Genomic DNA, 6,715 nt, shown 5'->3' on the forward strand with positions numbered 1-6,715 from the left:
CAATACCAGACTAGTTCATTACAATACATTATCAATACCAGACTAGTTCATTACACTACATTATCACTACCACTACATAACTAGTTCAGTACACTACATTATCACTACCAGACTAGTTCATTAAACTACATTATCACTACCAGACTAGTTCATTATGCTACATTATCAATACAAGACTAGTTCATTACACTACATTATCACTACCAGACTAGTAACAGTACACTACATTATCACTACCAGACTAGTTCATTACACTACATTATCACTACCAGACTAGTTCATTACGGTACATTATCACTACCAGACCAGTTCATTACGCTACATTATCACTACCAGACGAGTTCATTACGCTACATTATCACTACCAGACTACTTCAGTACGCTACATTATCACTACCAGACTAGTTCATTACACTACATTATCACTACCAGACTAGTTCATTACGCTACATTATCACTACCTGACTAGTTCATTACACTACATTATCACTACCACTACCAGACTAGTTCAGTACACTACATTATCACTACCAGACTAGTTCAGTACACTACATTATCACTACCAGACTAGTTCATCATGCTACATTATCACTACCAGACTACTTCAGTACACTACATTATCACTAACATACTAGTTAATTACGGCTACATTATCACTACCTGACTAGTTCATTGCACAACATTATCACTATCACAACCAGACACTGGTCATCTCTACTGCCTCTGATCTGGAGGACTCACTAAACAGAGAACATCCCTGGTCATCTCTACTGCCTCTGATCTGGAGGACCCACTAAACAGAGAACATCCCTGGTCATCTCTACTGCCTCTGATCTGGAGGACTCACTAAACAGAGAACATCCCTGGTCATCCCTACTGTCTCTGATCTGGAGGACTCACTAAACAGAGAATATCCCTGGTCATCCCTACTGCCTCTGATCTGGAGGACTCACTAAACAGAGAACATCCCTGGTCATCCCTACTGCCTCTGATCTGGAGGACTCACTAAACAGAGAACATCCCTGGTCATCCCTACTGTCTCTGATCTGGAGGACTCACTAAACAGAGAACATCCCTGGTCATCCCTACTGCCTCTGATCTGGAGGACTCACTAAACAGAGAACATCCCTGGTCATCCCTACTGTCTCTGATCTGGAGGACTCACTAAACAGAGAACATCCCTGGTCATCCCTACTGTCTCTGATCTGGAGGACTCACTAAACAGAGAACATCCCTGGTCATCTACTGCCCCTGATCTGGAGGACTCACTAAACAGAGAACATCCCTGGTCATCCCTACTGTCTCTGATCTGGAGGACTCACTAAACAGAGAACATCCCTGGTCATCTCTACTGCCTCTGATCTGGTGGACTCACTAAACACAAATGTTTAGTCTGCAAATGATTGTCAAAGTGTTGGAGTGTGCCCCTGGCTATCTCTTAACATAAATTAATCTGTTCCTAGTCACCCCACTATTCTCTCTGGTCAGTTCATGTGTTCCTAGACACCTCACTGTTCTCTCTGGTCAGTTCATATGTTCCTAGACACCCCACTATTCTCTCTGGTCAGTTCATGTGTTCCTAGACACCTCACTGTTCTCTGGTCAGTTCATATGTTCCTAGACACCCCACTATTCTCTCTGGTCAGTTCATGTGTTCCCACTATTCTCTCTGGTCAGTTCATGTGTTCCTAGACACCTCACTGTTCTCTCTGGTCAGTTCATGTGTTCCTAGTCACCCCACTGTTCTCTCTGGTCAGTTCATGTGTTCCTAGTCACCCCACTATTCTCTCTGGTCAGTTCATGTGTTCCTAGACACCCCACTATTCTCTCTGGTCAGTTCATGTGTTCCTAGACACCCCACTATTCTCTCTGGTCAGTTCATGTGTTCCTAGTCACCCCACTGTTCTCTCTGGTCAGTTAATGTGTTCCTAGACACCCCACTATTCTCTCTGGTCAGTTCATGTGTTCCTAGTCACCCCACTATTCTCTCTGGTCAGTTCATGTGTTCCTAGACACCCCACTATTCTCTCTGGTCAGTTCATGTGTTCCTAGACACCCCACTATTCTCTCTGGTCAGTTCATGTGTTCCTAGTCACCCCACTATTCTCTCTGGTCAGTTCATGTGTTCCTAGTCACCCCACTATTCTCTCTGGTCAGTTCATGTGTTCCTAGACACCCCACTATTCTCTCTGGTCAGTTCATGTGTTCCTAGACACCCCACTATTCTCTCTGGTCAGTTCATGTGTTCCCACTATTCTCTCTGGTCAGTTCATGTGTTCCTAGTCACCCCACTGTTCTCTCTGGTCAGTTCATGTGTTCCCACTGTTCTCTCTGGTCAGTTCATGTGTTCCTAGTCACCCCACTATTCTCTCTGGTCAGTTCATGTGTTCCTAGACACCCCACTATTCTCTCTGGTCAGTTCATGTGTTCCTAGACACCCCACTATTCTCTCTGGTCAGTTCATGTGTTCCTAGTCACCCCACTGTAAGTTCACAGTAGGCCAACATGTTACCATCTAAAACAGCGAAATCTAGAAAACATTCCAAAGTAACCAAAATTGTATTTCATACTGTTTATATCCTTTAGTGATTTTACATGTTGATGAGTCGTATGTATTCTATATATAAAAACCCTTTATACAGAGACGTGACCATACTTTCAGTTTTTCCGTTTCTGATTGTGTCTGGTAGTTTGTCTCTGGTCCCTAAGCCCTTATTGGGCAGCGGTCGCCACTGGCAGTCTATAAAACTCCGACTGGAGAACAGAGTTAGCACTTTCCAGAAGGACAGCCAGCCAGCGAGCCCCCCCCAATCAGGTACCGTCAGGTTTTTTAAAAACTGTTCTCTTCTTAAAACATTTAGTGTAATGTAAACACTTGGGAAAGCTCGTGTTGTGGTTATCAAGGAAACGAGGCAGTTGCTTTGGACTGTAGCCGAGACCGACGCACTTTGCTTATGTTCTATGGATATATGTGTATATATGGGCTACTGTATAAGTTCATCATAGCATTTGGGAATAAGGAAACGGGAGCCCAATTTCTTACATATTGCAACTGTTAGCAATGCATCTACCTTTTTTAAAACTGAACGTTTTTGACATATTCCCTACCAAAACCCCTGCCTCTTATTCTTGTTAGTCTGTCTGTTTGTAGCCGACTTGACAGTATGACTACTTTTGGTTGGGGGACACTGGTTCATCGGTTGTACAAGCTGGAGCCTGAATAGCCCTTGATCACGACTCTCAGTTCCGTTTAGATCACACAGGTCATTGGACTAAGGCGTCGGCTGTTGGGGTGTTTTTGTTAAGAGCCCCGACGCTCAATCTGAACACTGCAATACGGGGTCGGAAGCCCTTCATTTCTCTCTGATATGAAAGATCCCCCCACCCCCACAAAGGTTAAATGGCTCCATACCTTGATAGGATCAGTGTTCCCACACGGTCATATCGCCACGTTACGCCGCATGTTTACGGACAACAGAAGGAGAGGAGACCACCTGTACTAATCCGAGCCTTCAGGAACTATTCATACCCTTTGACCTTTTCCACCTTTTGTTGTTAGGCCCCGAATTCAAAATGGATTAAAAAAACATGCTCCATAGTCTATGGGTCTAACTGCTACAGTGTAGTTTAGTAGGATGGAGGCTCCACTGATCTGTAACTACTACAGTGTAGTTTAGTAGGATGGAGGCATCTGTAACTACTACAGTGTAGTTTAGTAGGATGGAGGCATCTGTATCTACTACAGTGTAGTTTAGTAGGATGGAGGCTGTATGGGTCTAACTATTACAGTGTAGTTTAGTAGGATGGAGGCATCTGTAACTACTACAGTGTAGTTTAGTAGGATGGAGGCATCTGTATCTACTACAGTGTAGTTTAGTAGGATGGAGGCTCCACTGATCTGTAACTACTACAGTGTAGTTTAGTAGGATGGAGGCATCTGTAACTGCTACAGTGTAGTTTAGTAGGATGGAGGCATCTGTAACTACTACAGTGTAGTTTAGTAGGATGGAGGCTGTATGGATCTGTAACTGCTACAGTGTAGTTTAGTAGGATGGAGGCATCTGTAACTACTACAGTGTAGTTTAGTAGGATGGAGGCTCCACTGATCTGTAACTACTACAGTGTAGTTTAGTAGGATGGAGGCATCTGTAACTACTACAGTGTAGTTTAGTAGGATGGAGGTCCACTGATCTGTAACTACTACAGTGTAGTTTAGTAGGATGGAGGCTCCACTGATCTGTAACTACTACAGTGTAGTTTAGTAGGATGGAGGCATCTGTAACTACTACAGTGTAGTTTAGTAGGATGGAGGCTCCACTGATCTGTAACTACTACAGTGTAGTTTAGTAGGATGGAGGCATCTGTATCTACTACAGTGTAGTTTAGTAGGATGGAGGCTCCACTGATCTGTAACTACTACAGTGTAGTTTAGTAGGATGGAGGCATCTGTAACTACTACAGTGTAGTTTAGTAGGATGGAGGCTCCACTGATCTGTAACTGCTACAGTGTAGTTTAGTAGGATGGAGGCTCCACTGATCTGTAACTACTACAGTGTAGTTTAGTAGGATGGAGGCATCTGTAACTACTACAGTGTAGTTTAGTAGGATGGAGGCTCCACTGATCTGTAACTACTACAGTGTAGTTTAGTAGGATGGAGGCATCTGTAACTACTACAGTGTAGTTTAGTAGGATGGAGGCTCCACTGATCTGTAACTACTACAGTGTAGTTTAGTAGGATGGAGGCATCTGTAACTACTACAGTGTAGTTTAGTAGGATGGAGGCTCCACTGATCTGTAACTACTACAGTGTAGTTTAGTAGGATGGAGGCTCCACTGATCTGTAACTACTACAGTGTAGTTTAGTAGGATGGAGGCATCTGTAACTACTACAGTGTAGTTTAGTAGGATGGAGGCATCTGTAACTACTACAGTGTAGTTTAGTAGGATGAAGGCATCTGTAACTACTACAGTGTAGTTTAGTAGGATGGAGGCATCTGTAACTACTACAGTGTAGTTTAGTAGGATGGAGGCATCTGTAACTACTACAGTGTAGTTTAGTAGGATGGAGGCTGTATGGGTCTAACTACTACAGTGTAGTTTAGTAGGATGGAGGCTCCACTGATCTGTAACTACTACAGTGTAGTTTAGTAGGATGGAGGCATCTGTAACTACTACAGTGTAGTTTAGTAGGATGGAGGCTGTATGGGTCTGTAACTACTACAGTGTAGTTTAGTAGGATGGAGGCTGTATGGGTCTAACTACTACAGTGTAGTTTAGTAGGATGGAGGCTCCACTGATCTGTAACTACTACAGTGTAGTTTAGTAGGATGGAGGTCCACTGATCTGTAACTACTACAGTGTAGTTTAGTAGGATGGAGGCATCTGTAACTACTACAGTGTAGTTTAGTAGGATGGAGGCTCCACTGATCTGTAACTACTACAGTGTAGTTTAGTAGGATGGAGGCTCCACTGATCTGTAACTACTACAGTGTAGTTTAGTAGGATGGAGGCATCTGTAACTACTATTGTAAGTCGCTCTGATAAGAGCGTCTGCTAAATGACTTAAATGTAAATGTAAATGTACTACAGTGTAGTTTAGTAGGATGGAGGCTCCACTGATCTGTAACTACTACAGTGTAGTTTAGTAGGATGGAGGCATCTGTAACTACTACAGTGTAGTTTAGTAGGATGGAGGCTCCACTGATCTGTAACTACTACAGTGTAGTTTAGTAGGATGGAGGCTCCACTGATCTGTAACTACTACAGTGTAGTTTAGTAGGATGGAGGCATCTGTAACTACTACAGTGTAGTTTAGTAGGATGGAGGCATCTGTAACTACTACAGTGTAGTTTAGTAGGATGGAGGCTCCACTGATCTGTAACTACTACAGTGTAGTTTAGTAGGATGGAGGCATCTGTAACTACTACAGTGTAGTTTAGTAGGATGGAGGCATCTGTAACTACTACAGTGTAGTTTAGTAGGATGGAGGCTCCACTGATCTGTAACTACTACAGTGTAGTTTAGTAGGATGGAGGCATCTGTAACTACTACAGTGTAGTTTAGTAGGATGAAGGCATCTGTAACTACTACAGTGTAGTTTAGTAGGATGGGAAGCTGACCCATGTTGACTCCAACACTTCCCACAGTTGTCCAGTTGGCTGGATGTCCTTTGGGTGGTGGACCATTGATACACACAGGAAACGGTTGAGTGTTAAAAACCCAGCAGAGTTGCAGTTCTTGACACAAACTGGTGCACCTGGCACCTTCTATCCTACCCCGTTCAAAGGACCTTAAATATTTTCTCTCTGCTCATTCACCCTCTGAATGGCACACGTACACAATCCATGTCTCAAAATCCTTCTTTGACCCGTCTCCTCCCCTTCAGCTGCACTGAAGTGGATTGAATAGGTGACATCAATAAGGGATCTTAACTGTGACCTGGATTCACTCATGGAAAGAGTAGGTGTTCGTAATGTTTTGTATGATCAGTGTCTAGAATGAGTGCCCCCCCACCCGGCCAGATAAGGAGAGTCACGGAACAGACAAGACTCCCGGACTGCGAGACCAACTCAAGGACCACTTGTCGTCTATCAACTAGCTAATGTCATTCAAATGGCATGAATGTTGTGAGTGGTGTATTAATAAACCCACTGCGTTCTGTACTGTAATACAGTATCGCTCAAACCCTGACCGCTGGTGAAAGGTCAAACTCAA

General features: G+C 43.5%; 1 protein-coding gene across 1 annotated transcript in view; it reads left to right on the forward strand.

Annotated features, from left to right (window-relative positions):
* Positions 1-2,738: 2,738 nt before the first annotated feature.
* Positions 2,739-6,715, forward strand: part of eno3 (enolase 3, (beta, muscle)) — a 16,765-nt gene continuing 12,788 nt past the window's right edge. The window contains exon 1 of the mRNA XM_052513767.1: positions 2,739-2,815. The gene's annotated coding sequence lies outside the window, so the exon portion shown is untranslated. The remainder of the gene's footprint in view (positions 2,816-6,715) is intronic.

This window comes from Oncorhynchus keta, unplaced genomic scaffold, assembly GCF_023373465.1.
Source record: "Oncorhynchus keta strain PuntledgeMale-10-30-2019 unplaced genomic scaffold, Oket_V2 Un_scaffold_14044_pilon_pilon, whole genome shotgun sequence".
Classification (NCBI taxonomy): Eukaryota; Metazoa; Chordata; class Actinopteri; order Salmoniformes; family Salmonidae; genus Oncorhynchus; species Oncorhynchus keta.